The 13,547-nt window shown below is 43.0% G+C and overlaps 1 protein-coding gene across 9 annotated transcripts in view; it reads right to left on the bottom strand.

Annotated features, from left to right (window-relative positions):
• PAM (peptidylglycine alpha-amidating monooxygenase) overlaps positions 1-13,547 on the bottom strand; it is a 241,314-nt gene that overhangs the window by 62,501 nt on the left and 165,266 nt on the right. The window lies entirely within an intron of this gene.

The raw sequence follows: 13,547 nt of genomic DNA, 5'->3' as shown, positions 1-13,547 counted from the left end.
CCCCAATGGTGCAATCTCTGTTAAAGCTTTTCGCAGAGAGATATACAGAAGAGATTGTACTGGAAGTCACCAGTTTCTCTCTTGTATTATATCATTTGTGGTGCTCTCTTAAATATTTTTTTTCCTTTCTAAGGAAACAGCAATTGTTAATAATTGCGATTATTTCACTTAGTCTTGATCATGGCATCCCCAAAGGTGGCTAAATAGTGGGAGCCACACCCCTGAGTTGGCAGCAAGACAAACAATTAGTAAGCGCTCGCCTACCACTTCTGGACCAAGTATTTTTAGTAAATTTTTTAAATAAAATTATTTGGTGGTCCCATGAGGGTGCTTACCCAGGCATGCCGCATGCCAAAGGTTGCCAGTCCCTGCAATAGTGCATTATGCTTTGTGAATGTGTGAGTAGATGATCAAGTTGCTGACTTGCAAATGTCCCTTATGGGAAGCCGCTAATGCAGCCTGCACTCTGGTGGAATGCATTAGTTAGTACTCTGACAGTGGGAGGTGCCGCTGCCAGGCAAAAGCATAAAGCAATGCACTGGGCTATCCACCTAGATACTTTCTGTGCAGACATTCCTGCCCCCTAACCCTCTCTACATAAGCAACAAAAAACCTGGTGGACTTCTGAAAGTATCTAGTCCTATCCAAGTAGGATAGCAGTGCCCTTCTCACATCCAATGTATGTAACTACTGCTCCACCCTTTCCACATGAGACTTCGGTAAGAATACAGCCATATTGATGGTTTTATTGATGTGGAATTTGAATACCACCTTAGGCAGGAATCTAGGGTGGGATACCATTGCCCTTATGTATGATAGTGTATGGTGCTCCTGCCGTCAAAGCTTATATCTCTCCCAGCCGCCAGGCCAAGTTAACTACCAGGAGAAAGGCAACTTTCACACACAGAGACAGAGAGGAAAATGAACATGCTGCCAATGGCTTAAATGAGGCTTCCACGAGAGGACCCAGATTGAGGTCCCACACTGGGGCAGGGTACTTAGGTGGCAGAAAGATTGTAGAGATGCCATCCAGGAACCTCTTTGCCACTGGGTGTGAAAAGACAGAGAAATGGTCTATCAGTGGATGTATGGCCAATATGGCTGTGAGATGCACCTGCAAAAAGCTTAAGGAGAATACTAATGTTTCAAATGATAGAGTTACTCCAGTATATGCTAGATACCTGCTTCGTCCAGTGAAATTTTGACCAACTTGTGTTGGTCCAGCAAAATATATTACCTCATCCACCTTGTGTCTCATATGTCCTGGAACCAAAACAATTACAACAACACTGCAAACAACGTATTCAAAGTAAAACACACGGACAAAATTTGCTTTTGCTGGGAGAAAACCCTTCTTCCTCTTGTTTTACGAGAAGAGAGCCATTTTGCACCAGAGCATGATAAGGGAGGCTGCTGTAGCAGGACGGTAGAAAGCGGTTGGAAGATGCCACCTGTCTGCCTGCCCAATGGAACACAGATGATGCCCCAAGAACTCCCAAGGAAAAGGTGAACTAGTGAGGGACATTGTGGTTAGGATGTTTCACTGTTTTGGGAGATCTGTAATCTGTACTTTCAATGATTAAATATAGCAAGGCACTAAGATGTTAGAATGGGATGTCTGACTACTGTGTGTCCTCGAGAGAATCACAGAATCATAGAATATCAGGGTTGGAAGGGACCTCAGGAGGTCATCTAGTCCAACCCCTTGCTCCAAAGCAGGAGCAATTCCCAACTAAATCGTCCCAGCCAGGGCTTTATCAAGCCTGACCTTAAAAACCTCTAAGGAAGGAGATTCCACCACCTCCCTAGGTAACCCATTCCAGTGCTTCACCACTCTGAGTGAAAGTTTTTCCTAATATCCAACCTAAAACTTCCCCACTGCAACTTGAGACCATTACTCCTTGTTCTGTCATCTGCTACCACTGAGAACAGTCTAGATCCATCCTCTTTGGAACCCCCTTTCAGGTAGTTGAAAGAGCTATCAAATCCCCCCTCATTCTTCTCTTCTGCAGACTGGAAACAATCCCAGTTCCCTCAGCCTCTCCTCATAAGTCATGTGCTCCAGCCCCCTAAATCATTTTTGTTGCCCTCCGCTGGACTCTTTCTTTCTTCTTTTCCTCCCTTCTTCTCTTTTTCTCTTTCTCTCCTCTTCCCTCTCTCCTCCTTCTTTCTTCTCTCCTCTCTCTCTTTCTCTCTTTCCTTCTCTTCTTCCTCTTCTTTTTTCCTCTCTTTTCTTCCTCTTTCTCTCTCTCTTCTCTCCTCTTCTCCTTCTTCTCTCTCTTTCTCTTTCTCTTCCTCTCTTCTTCTCTCCTCTTCTCTCCTTCTCCCTTTTCTCTCTCTCTTCTCTTTCTTTCTCCCTCTTCCCCTCCTCCTCTCTCCTTCCCTCTCCTTCTCTTCTTCTCTCTCTTCTTTCTCTCTCTTCTCCTCTTCCCTCTTTTCTTTTTCCTCCTCCCTCCCCTTTCCCTTCTTCCCTTCTCCCTTTCTTTCTCCTCCTCCTCTTTTTCTTCTTCTCTCCCTCTCTTCTCTCTCTCTCCCTCTCCTTCTTCTTCTCCCTCCTCCTCTCTTTCTCCTCTTCTTCTTCTTTTCTCCCTCCTTCCTTCTCCTTCCTTTTCTCTCTCCTCCTTCCTCTCTTCTCCTTCTTCCCTTCTCCCTTCCTTTCCCCTTCCCTCTTTCTTTTCCTCTCTTTTCCCTTCCTCCTCTTCCCTCCTTTCCTCTTTTTCCTCTTCTCCTCCTCTTCCCCTCTCTCCTCTTCTCCTCTCTCCCCCTCTCCCTCTTTCTCCCCCTCTTCCCCCTTTCCCTCCTCTCCCTCCCCTCTCTCTCCTCTTTTCCCCCCTTTTTTCTCTTCCTCCTCTTCTTCTTTTTTCTCTCTCTTCTCCTCTTCTTTCCTCTCTCTCCCTTTCTCTTCTCTTTCCTCTCTTCTCTTTTTCTCTCCTTCTTCCCTCTCTCTTCTCCCCTCTCCCTCTCTCCCCTTTCCCTCTTCTCTTCTTCTCTCTCTCCCCTTCTCCTTCTCCCTCTCTCCCCTCTTTTTTCCTCTTCCTCCTCCTCCTTTCTCTCCTCTCCCTCTCCTCCCTCCTCTCTCTCCTCTCTCTCCTCCTCCTCCCCTCCTCCCCTCTCTCTCTCTCTTTTTCTTCCTCTTCTCTTTCCCCCTCTTCCTCCTTTTCTCTTCTTCTCCCTTCTCCTCCTCTCCCTTTCTTTCCCCCCTCTCCTTCTCCCTTCCTCTTCTTCTTTTTCTTCTTTTCTCTCTCTCCTCTCTTCCTTCCTCTTTCCCTCTCTCTTCTCCTCTTTCTCTCTCCTCCCTTCCTTTCCTCTCTTCCCTCCTTCCCTCCCTCTTTCCCTCTTCCCCTCTCTTTCCTCCTTCTTTCTCTCTTCTCTCTCCTTTTCCTTCTTCTTCTCTTTTCTCCTTCTCTCTCCTCCTCCCTTCTCCTTCCTCTCTCCTCTTTCTCTTCTCTCCCTTCTCTTCTTCCTCTTCTTCTTCTCTTTTTCTCTCCTCTTCTCTCTTCTCCTCCCTCTTCTCTCTCTCTCTCTCTCTCTTCTCTCTTCTTCCTTCTTTTTCTCTTCTTCTTCCTCTCTTCCTCTTTTTTCTCTTCTCTCTCTCTTCCTTCTCTCTCTTTTTCTTCTCTCTCTCTCTCTCTCTCTTCCCCTTCTCTCTTCTCCTTTTTTCTCCCTCTTCCTCTTCTTTTTTTCTCTTTCCCCTCTCCTCCTTCTCCCTTCTCCTTTCTTCTCTTTTTTCCTCTCTTCTTCTTTCTCTTTCCTTCCTCTCTCCTTTTCTTCTTCTTCTCTCTCTTTCTCTCTCTCCTTCCTCTCTTTCTCTCTTCTTCTCTTTCTCTCTTTTCTCTCTCTTCTTTCTTTCCTCCCCCCTCCTTCTCTCTCTTTTTTTCTCTCTCTCTCTCTTTCTCTCTCTCTCCTTCTTCTTCTTCTCCTTTCTCCTTCTCTCTCTCTCTCTCCTCTCTCTCCCCTTTTCTTTCTCTCTCTCCCTTCCTTCTCTTTTCTCTCCCTCTTTCTCCTTCTCTCCTCTTCCCTTTCTTCTTTTCTCCCCCTTTCTCCCTCTCCCCTCTCCTTCTCTTTTCTTCTTTTTTCCCTCTTCCTCTTCTCCTCCTTTCCCCCTTTCAGGTAGTTGAAAGCAGCTATCAAATCCCCCCTCATTCTTCTCTTCTGCAGACTAAACAATCCCAGTTCCCTCAGCCTCTCTTCCTAAGTCATGTGCTCCAGCCCCCCTAATCATTTTTGTTGCCCTCCGCTGGACTCTTTCCAATTTTTGTAGAGTTAAACTGTAAACCAGAAGTTTCATGCCTCTGGTGTGGAATCACGGGAGAGGGTTTTTTTTTTAAGTACTGGGGAGTGTACAGGGTCAGTGGTTTGCCCAGAATGGCTAGGCATCTAGATAGCAAGTTCCTACACTTAGATGGGGGGTGCCAGAAAGAAGGTCTGCGCCCTGAGTGTGTGCCTAGAGATCTGAAGATTTGGGCAGTGGCTGGACTCCATTCAGATGCCACAGGCTTGAAACACACCAGACATTCAGAGCACAGGGGCTTGGATTCTCCTCACAGCATTCCTAGCGGGTGGCCTGGAATTGATGCTTGTTAGGATCTGTCCCAACAAGTTCCTGGTTGATTCCTTTCTGATAGTTATCAGTATCTCCTGCACTGCGCTGGAGCACGAGCTCTCTGACAGCATGAACCAGTAAGTGTCCATGCAGTCGGGGGGGGGGGGGGGGGAGTAGAGATTTGGATGCAGAAATCTGCCCTCATTCTGAGTCAGAAGATTCAAGGTCACCAGAAGAGAAGCTGGGGGCACTATGGAGAAGTTGCGCAGCACTGAATACCAGGTCTGTCTTGGCATGCTGGGCCAGGAAGATCACTGTAGCCCTCTCATGCTGGATCTTCTGCAACACCTTTGGGAGCAGCAGAACTGGGGCGAAGGGCGGGGACCGGGAGGGAAGAAAGTGTAGAAGAGCGCCTTTATCCAGGGGAGGAGGAATGCATCCAACTAGGACACTGAGCCCTTTCCCCCACTTAGACAACATCTGTGACAAACAGGTCTTTGTGTGAGGTCCCCCATTTGCAAAAACCAAGAAGAGACCCTCTCAATTAATTGAACATTCATGATTCCTCATGTAATGTCTGCTCAGATTGTCTGCCACTAAGTTGTCTAGCCCTATCAAGTCAACTGCTAACAATTGACATCATGCCTCATGATAAAAAACTTCCATAGTTGTACTGCTTCCTGGCAGGGTCATAATGATCTGGTCCCTCCTTGCTTGCTGAGGTAAAATACTGCAGCCATGTTGTCCGACATCATCTAAATGGAACAGCTCTGAATGTCCAGTAGGAATACTCTTCAGGCATTGTGCATAGGCCATAGTTCCAGTATGTTTGTCCATGAGGACCTCTCCACCACTGACCACTGGCCCTGGGCCAAAAGGTTGCCACATGTGCCTCCCATCCAATCATGGAAGCAACTTTAAGTATGATTCTGGATGGAGGATCTGGAGAAAATGGGACTCCACTGCAGGAGTTGTGGGGAATATTTCCACCAGACCAGAGATTGAAGGACTGATGGTTAGATGTATACTAGCAAATCCAAATGCTGCCTGCAGCAAGCTAACAGTATCTATGCCTGAAGCTGACTAAAGTGGAACCTGGCATATGGTGCGTCGAAGGTGCTGGCTTGAGGACCATCGGCATGAGGCAGTCTCTTATCTGAGTTTGAGAGTTGGACTGTAGATCACAGCACAAGTTCTGCAAGGTCTCAAATCTTCTGGGTGCCAGGCAGGTCAAGGCCTTGGTAGCATCCATCACAGTCCCTATGAACACTCTCGGTCATATGGGCTTAAGGGTCAATTTCATTACGTTCACCAGCAGGCCCAGCTGTGACAGCATCTCAAATATTATTTTCACACTGGACTGCACCTGGGGCTCTGTGTGACCTCTGACTGGCCCAGTTGTCAAAATAGGGAAACACCTGGACACTTATCCTTCTGAATTAGACCTCCACCACTGCCAGATATTTTGTTAATAATGTGGGTGCCGTTGAGAGCCGAAATGGCAAAACTTGGCACTGGTAGTGATTGTTTCCTAATGCAAACCTCAGGAAGCACTTGTGGGCTCGGTGAATTGTGCTGTGGACACATGAATCCTGAAGGTTGAGGGCAGCATACCACTCCTTCTGATCTAGGGACAGGATGCTGGATGCCATGGATACATCCGGAACCAGAGACTTTTGATTCAGGTGTTCAGGCCCCTTATGTCCCAGGATAGCTCAAAGACTTCACTTTTTGCTGGGGGATGAGAAAATATCTTGAACAAAATCCTTTTCTCTTTTGCTGCAAGATGACCTCTTCTATGGCACTTAGAGATAAGAGGGACTGAACCTCCTGGTGTAAAATGCTCTTAGTGGCTGAGGTGTAGACCGCCAAGAACCTGAGTGTGGCCCTAGAGTCTTTAAGTGACCTCATGGCCTCATCCATCTTTCTGTAAAACAAGGAGCAACCTTCAAAGGTCCCTGATTGTAGTGTGTAGCTCCCTTGGAATTCCCAAGGATAAGAGCCACAATGAATACGGCAGCCATTGCCCAGGAGGCTGCATCTGTGGCCCATAAGGCCATTTGAAGATCAATTTTAGTGTCCAGCTGCCCCTCTGACACCAAAGCCTGGAATTTGCTTCTGTGTTCTCTAAAGTTGCCATTAGTCATAGAACACTTTATGATCTTACAATGCAGCCAATACCTATTCTGGCACCAGGGCTTCAGCTGGAAAGGACAAGGCGGTGTTGTCCAGACTGGCTGCTGCTGCCGTGCCTCTCATCCTTGGCATGCAGAGATGATTGGGGCTCCTTCAGGTGAGGAGATGCCAACCTACACCTGGAATACACTGGAGAGGTCAAATCCATGGCAAACTGAAGTTCTCCTGGAGCCCACATATGCCACTGGAGGCCACAGAGGCTGACACCAGCTGTCGCAATATTGGTATAGATTGATACTGGGATCATAATGCTTTAGAGGCTGGGCTCCCTTCCCTGGTGTGAACATGTGGATTTGGCTGTGAATAAATATGGGCCGAGGATGACAGGTTGCACTCATCTGAGAGTGGGAGAGTCCTCCCTGGCATTTGCAGCACCAATGGTACCAGTCCCCAGGGGCAGAGAGATCTTCCTGCAGGCAACACTAGGCCCAGGAAACTGGACTGTGGAACTGACATACGGTGCTTGCATTTCTGAAGGGGCCAGGAGACTTCCCCATGTGTATGGTGGGGAGGCCCTAACTCCTGGGCCACTGAGGTGGACTGAGGCTGCAGTCTTGCTTGCGCTGTTGTTGGCACCTTGTGAGGTGGAGTTGGGCCTGGAACCATGATGCAGTATGGCTCAGACAGTGCTAGGTGATACCTGCAGAATGTCTGGGTCATCACAGCTAGCGCTCATCCCAGTGCTCAGGGAGAGCTTTTCCTCAGCTTTGAGGGACCTTTGATATCTGACAACCTAGTTGTCTTATGAGGTTTAAAGTCTGAGCTCGGGGAAGGTGTTCAGTGCCTCTTTTCTCCTGAGGACTTCTGCTTGGTGTCCAGCTGATCCTGGTGTTTTCTCAGTACCGAGGCTGATTTGGGAGGCACTCTTGGATCGTTCTGAAAATGCCTCAAGTGCAGACCTCAAATATCTCTGATCCCTGGACAGGCTGGAAACCTAGGGATGGGGTCCATACCTGGATGCATGGACTACTTGAGAAGGACTATCTACACATGAGACTCTGGGTCTGCTTCAAAAAGGACCTGCAGAACACGCCTCTTGCTGAGGGGAATGAGATACATCATGTGACATACTTCACCTGAGGGGCAGGGCTTCAAGGTGACTTGTGGTCTCCCATGGGGAACCAAGTTGGCATCAGTCCCGTTGGTGGATGGTAGTCTTGACAGCCCCGCAAAGACTGACTAGCTAACACTGCCAACTAACTAAAAGAGGTAAGTTTCTCTGAACAGTGACAGTTGCAAGGACTGCCCGTTGGTATCCAGATACAGTTTAAAAACTGGTGATCCTGATCTATGCATTTTTGCATACTTTGGGACCAAGCTACCTCAAAAAGTACAACTCTCTACCCATGTGATATTGTGACAGTTAAGAACAGCAGAGGAACTCAAGCTTACAGAAGTAACTGATGTCAGGGAATTTTTGGAGAGATATCCGGTACCTCACCCAAATAAATCTTGGAAATTTCAATTACCTTGTCACCACGTGCAGTCAATTTCATAATCAGGGGCCCAAAATCAACCCTGAATCTGGTCTGTCAGACCCCGCATTGACAAATCTTCGGCACGTGCAACAAGACCCATCTATTTTCACAGGCAGTTGCGGAGGGGCAGATTGAGGGATTTCATGAGGAAACTGGGTAGGTTTAAATTCATAAAGAAAGATGATGTGCAGGAGTTAATATGTTGGGGGTATGTCTTCTTATTCCTCTGGTTGTGTGTATTTCAAATTCTTTAAAAAGTTCCTTGAGCTATGAGCAGGCACTTTTGTGTCTACATTTGAATAAATATTGACTAAGGAGTCAATAGAAAAGGAATAGGAAAACTTGTTTCTTTGATAAAATTTAAGTTTCTCTGCCACATGTAACAGAAGTCTACATAAGAGTAGTTACCTTTACATACAGATTATTTATACCTCTAAGGGGAGTGCATACTTGGATTTTTTTGTCAAATTCAGCACTCATTATTAACAGTTAAGATAAAGAATCATAGAATAAGATTACAAATTAAGGTACAAGGTAAAGAATATTTTCCACGCTTTCCTATTAGGTCATCTCCAGACCAGAAGATCTTTTCTTTATATATTTCAACATAAATATTAAAAACCAAGATCAAGAAATTTGCACTTTGCAGAGGAATGGCTAGAACAACATTTAAAGGGAAAAAAGCCACTAGATTCTAAATAATTTAAATGGGTCAAAAGATGACAAATTCAGTTTTATTTACTCAGATATAAAGTAAATAATACAGGAGAAAGGAACCAAACAGGAAAAAAAAAGTGCGATAAACAGGACAATAATCCAGCACATTGATTAGGAGAGAGAGTTTAGAGGTTATTGTAGAAAAATCATTAAAACCATCATTCTGTTGCACAGCAGCAGTTAAAAAAAATCAAAGAAGATACTAGCATGTATTAGCAGAGGAACAGAATAATAAAACAGAGTTGATGCCGAACAAGAAATTTGTTAGATGCCAGATGGAACATTGTGCGTAGCCATGAACAGTGAGACAAGATGGGTGAAGTAATATCTTTTATTGGACTAACTTCTGCTGGTGAAACTGACAAACTACTTAATTACACAGAGCTCTTCTTCAGGTCTGGGAAAACGTATTAAGAGTGTCGCAGCTAAATGCAAGACTGAACAGACAGTTTAGCAGAACTAGTTAGCACATATTCTAAGGGACTATTCATGATGAAGTATAAAGTATATACCTCACCCACCTTATATAATATCCTGAAATTGACACGGCTACAACAACATTGCATGAACGGTCTAGCACAGATAAGTCTTTATTGACTTTAAAGAGGTGAAATATAACACAATAGTATGACCATATCTGAAGAATCTTTTATGAGTAAAGTTTCATGCAGCTGGATAAGAGAGGACCAAATGAAAGTTTTCACTGATATGAAAGAGACTGAATGCATATCAACAAGAAATTTTTATACAGTTGAAAGATTCAAGACCTGCGGGACAAAATCTGAATTTTAGAGAGAAAATTCCTATTGAATTATTTTTTTAAAGTGGATATGAAATTTTATAGGAGGCATAGGAAGCAATGATTATAGTTAAAGTTAGCTGACCCTTTCCATTTTAAGCCTTCAATTGCTTATAATTTTGCCAAACTTTAACTGTAGCATGCCTCAGGCTGAATTATTCTGGAAAATTTCAGCTAAAACAGGTCAACAGTTTCTGTGAACGCTCTCCCTGTTGGTGCTCAGGCAGCAAGGAAAAGAAGAATGTAGTCTTACTAGAATGCAGAGGAATGAGGAGTTGGGTCTGGAGAGGTGGCAGGGAAAGATATAAGGACTGGGACAAGGAGATGAGACTGAAACAAGGACAGATTGGAGGAAACCGGGGTCTAACTAGTGAAGCACCCAGCCCTCAGAACACAGGATTCATGAGTCAACATGCTTTACCATCAGCAAAGAGCTTTGAAACCCACTGTGTTTCAAATGTGTACTCACATCTTCCTCTAGTTGCTAGCCCACACAAAGGATGACAGTCTACTACTGGTACTCTATTATCTCAAGTGGGAGAGGTCTGTGCTATGTATCTAAGGCCTGTCCACCTGATATCAGTCCTGGGACAAGATAACAGAGTAGCTTAATAAAGAATTAAAGGAGGGGAATTAATGCAGATCAAATGGGGAATCATTATCAAACAGTTGTGTTTTGTTAGCCTGGCCGTATGCTATTTAACATTTCTATTAATGACCTGAAATAAAATAATCACTGAAGGTTGGCAGATGTCACGAACACTGGAGCAGTGGTAAATAATGAAGAGAACAGGGCACTGATACAGAGTGATGTTGATTGCTTAGTAAACTGGACACAAGCAAAAAATATGAATTTTAACATGGCTAACTGTAAACATCTAGGACCAAAAAATATTGGCCATACTTGTATGATGGGGGACTTGATTCTGGGAAGCGGTGACTGTGAAAAAGATTTGGGGGTTTGGGTGGATAATCAGCTGAACATGAACTCCCAGTGTCAAAATGTGGCCAAAAGATGCATAAACAAGTTGCATAGATCCTGGGATGCATAAACAAGAGAATCTTGAGTAGGAGTAGAGAGGTTATTTTACCTCAATATTTGGCACGAGTGCTACCACTGCTGGAATATTGTATCAAGTTCTGGTGCCCACAGTTCATGAAGGATGTTGATAAATTGAAGAGGTTCAAAGAAGAGCCATGAGAATTATTAAAACGTTAGAAAACGTGCCTTATAGTATCAGCCTCTAGAGACACGTCTACAGGGCAAGCCCCACAGCAGTGACCCTCAGAGCCCGGGGGTCTACAGACTTGGGCTCATGACACCACACTAAAAATAGCTATTTAGACGTTCAGACTTGGGGCGAAGCTCAGGCTCTGAAACCCAAACACCTCACTCGACTCCCCTTCATGGAGATCAAATATTTAACAATGGGCTCTTCTACTAACAGAGAAAGGCATAACATGATCCATTGGGTGGATGTTTGAAGCTAGACAATTCAGACTGAGACTAAGTCATACGTTTTAAAAACAGAGTAATTAACCATTGGAGTCTCCATCACTGACAATTTGTAAATCAAGATAGGATGTTTTTCTAAATAAGTATGTGGAAGGAATTATTTCGGGCACGTTCTATTGCCTGTGTTACACAGGAGGTCAGACTAGATGATCACAATGGTCCCTTCTGGACTTGGAATCTCTGAATCTTTAAAAGGGTTCTAACTCTGCTGATGAGCCAATACGGTTCCATCTGATGGAATTTCTGTTTTTTCAGCTAGCTTTTTTAACAACTTAGTGAAGCAGTTATAACAAGAATGTTAAGATGACAAAGTCAAGCTTCAAAAGTCAGGAAATTGGCCATGCAACTTTATTTCGGCACCCTGTATATAACAATTATGATACAGTCTTTAATTACTTGATAACATATTATTTGCACTTCCTAACATTTGAGTATTTGACTGTGCAACTGTAACATTCTTTTAACGTAGGCTTTTGTATGACAGAGGAAAAATAAGTTAATGGTAAAAGCAACTGAAGCCAGAGGAGAAACAGTAAATGAGCTAGCTCAAGCGGCATTCGGGTTATCTAACAAATACAGTCCAGTGTGGATAGGACAAAATTGTTTCTTTTAGGAATCAATGCAGATTTTGAATTATTATTCTTTGCACAAAGAAACACAATTAAACAAAACAAGATGAACTTTTTAGGCCTTGACTAGACAATTCACTGTGCATGGGGACAGGGCAACCGCAGAATCAGGGCCTTGTTTTCCAAGATTTAAACAAGGACTGCTCAGCTGTACCTCAAACAGAAGTTGTGGGCTTGATGCAGGAATTGCTGTGTGAGGTTCTATGCAGTAGGTCAGATTAGATGATCATAATGGTCTCTTTTGGCCTTAAAAGAATCTATAAACATTAGATAGCTAAATCAACCATTGGTATTTACTGACAAATATGAACTGCAATTATTTTTGATACATATTTCCTTGTTAAATGATTTTTAAAGCTCAGTAGAGGAACAATAGAAATAAAGATATTGCTTCTTATCCATTTTCCAGGAAATAAAATGTGTAGCTCAAAGACTTGTTATTAAAATAGTCCAGGGGATTATTTTCAGTTTTACAACTTTTTCACTTGTTTTTAGGTAAGATATGTAATCCACTCATTCTTTATAGTTGTTTAATTGTGTTAGTAGTAACTTCCCAGACATCCAGTGTGATACTCAGCAATGTTAACTGTGGATTTAATTGTGTGATTGTCATCTAGGATTTTTAATTCTTGGCGGTAATTTCTTCTTACCACTGTAACTTTGTACACTTCCACAAAATGTTTCTGTCTTCTGCGTAACTGCTTAATGTGCATTTTCTTTTTTTTAGTGGATGTCAAGTACAAACCACATAATGAATTTTTAAGTTTTTTTTTATATTAAACATTTAGCATTAGCGTCAGGGCACATCTGTTCCTAATATTTATTTCTAGCTTTTATGTGCAAGAACTATTCAAACATTCTCTTGAACTGAACAATATTTTGATTTATTGGTTTAAATTTTCTTATGCAATAACAATGGATTTGTAAATTTCTACAGTATGGCTATAATATCTGGTTGGACAGGTATATACTGAGAGAGAGGTAATTCCAGTGCCTAAACTAAAGGAATTAGCAGAAATTAGCATGAGATACATATTACTCTTAATCATTGAAAGGATATTAGCACATACAAAAAAAATCTTCCCTAGACAAGTTATGCTCTTACTACCATTAAAAACTATATTATTGTTCAATATAGTCTTAAGATTATTCCATAGTGGGGTACAGTTTATCCATTGTGGAAGTTTTACACTTCTTTTTTTAAACAACGATTCAGTTTGTATCTTACATTTGAATATATATTAATTTTGTGAGCTTTATAAAAAACATTTTTCAAACATATTCCCTCTCATTTCTCCTTCAGTTGCTGTTACCCACACAAGTACTTTAACTAACGAAATATGACTATCAAGTGCTGAACACCAAAATTTGTGCTGAAGTCAAGGGACTTGAGGGTGCTCAGCACATTGCAGGATTGGCCCCTTAAACAGTTGCAGTATCTAACTCCAGAAGTGGAAGATTCAACCTCTGCATATCTCTATTATATCTCACAAGGTGAAGCAAGAATTAACATTTTAAAAAATGGATCCTCACATGAGAGGCTAATGTGTCTATTTTAAAAATAAAAATATATACATAGTAAAATGGACAATTTAGAGCTCTGGCATTATCTCCTGCTGAGTAGCACTACTGAAAAGTAATAAATAATAAATGATTCAGAAGAAAAATT

Source organism: Chelonoidis abingdonii, chromosome 6 (genome assembly GCF_003597395.2).
Source record: "Chelonoidis abingdonii isolate Lonesome George chromosome 6, CheloAbing_2.0, whole genome shotgun sequence".
NCBI lineage: Eukaryota > Metazoa > Chordata > Testudines > Testudinidae > Chelonoidis > Chelonoidis abingdonii.
Note: the sequence above shows the minus strand (reverse complement) of the source record. Positions and strands in the feature narration are given on the sequence as shown.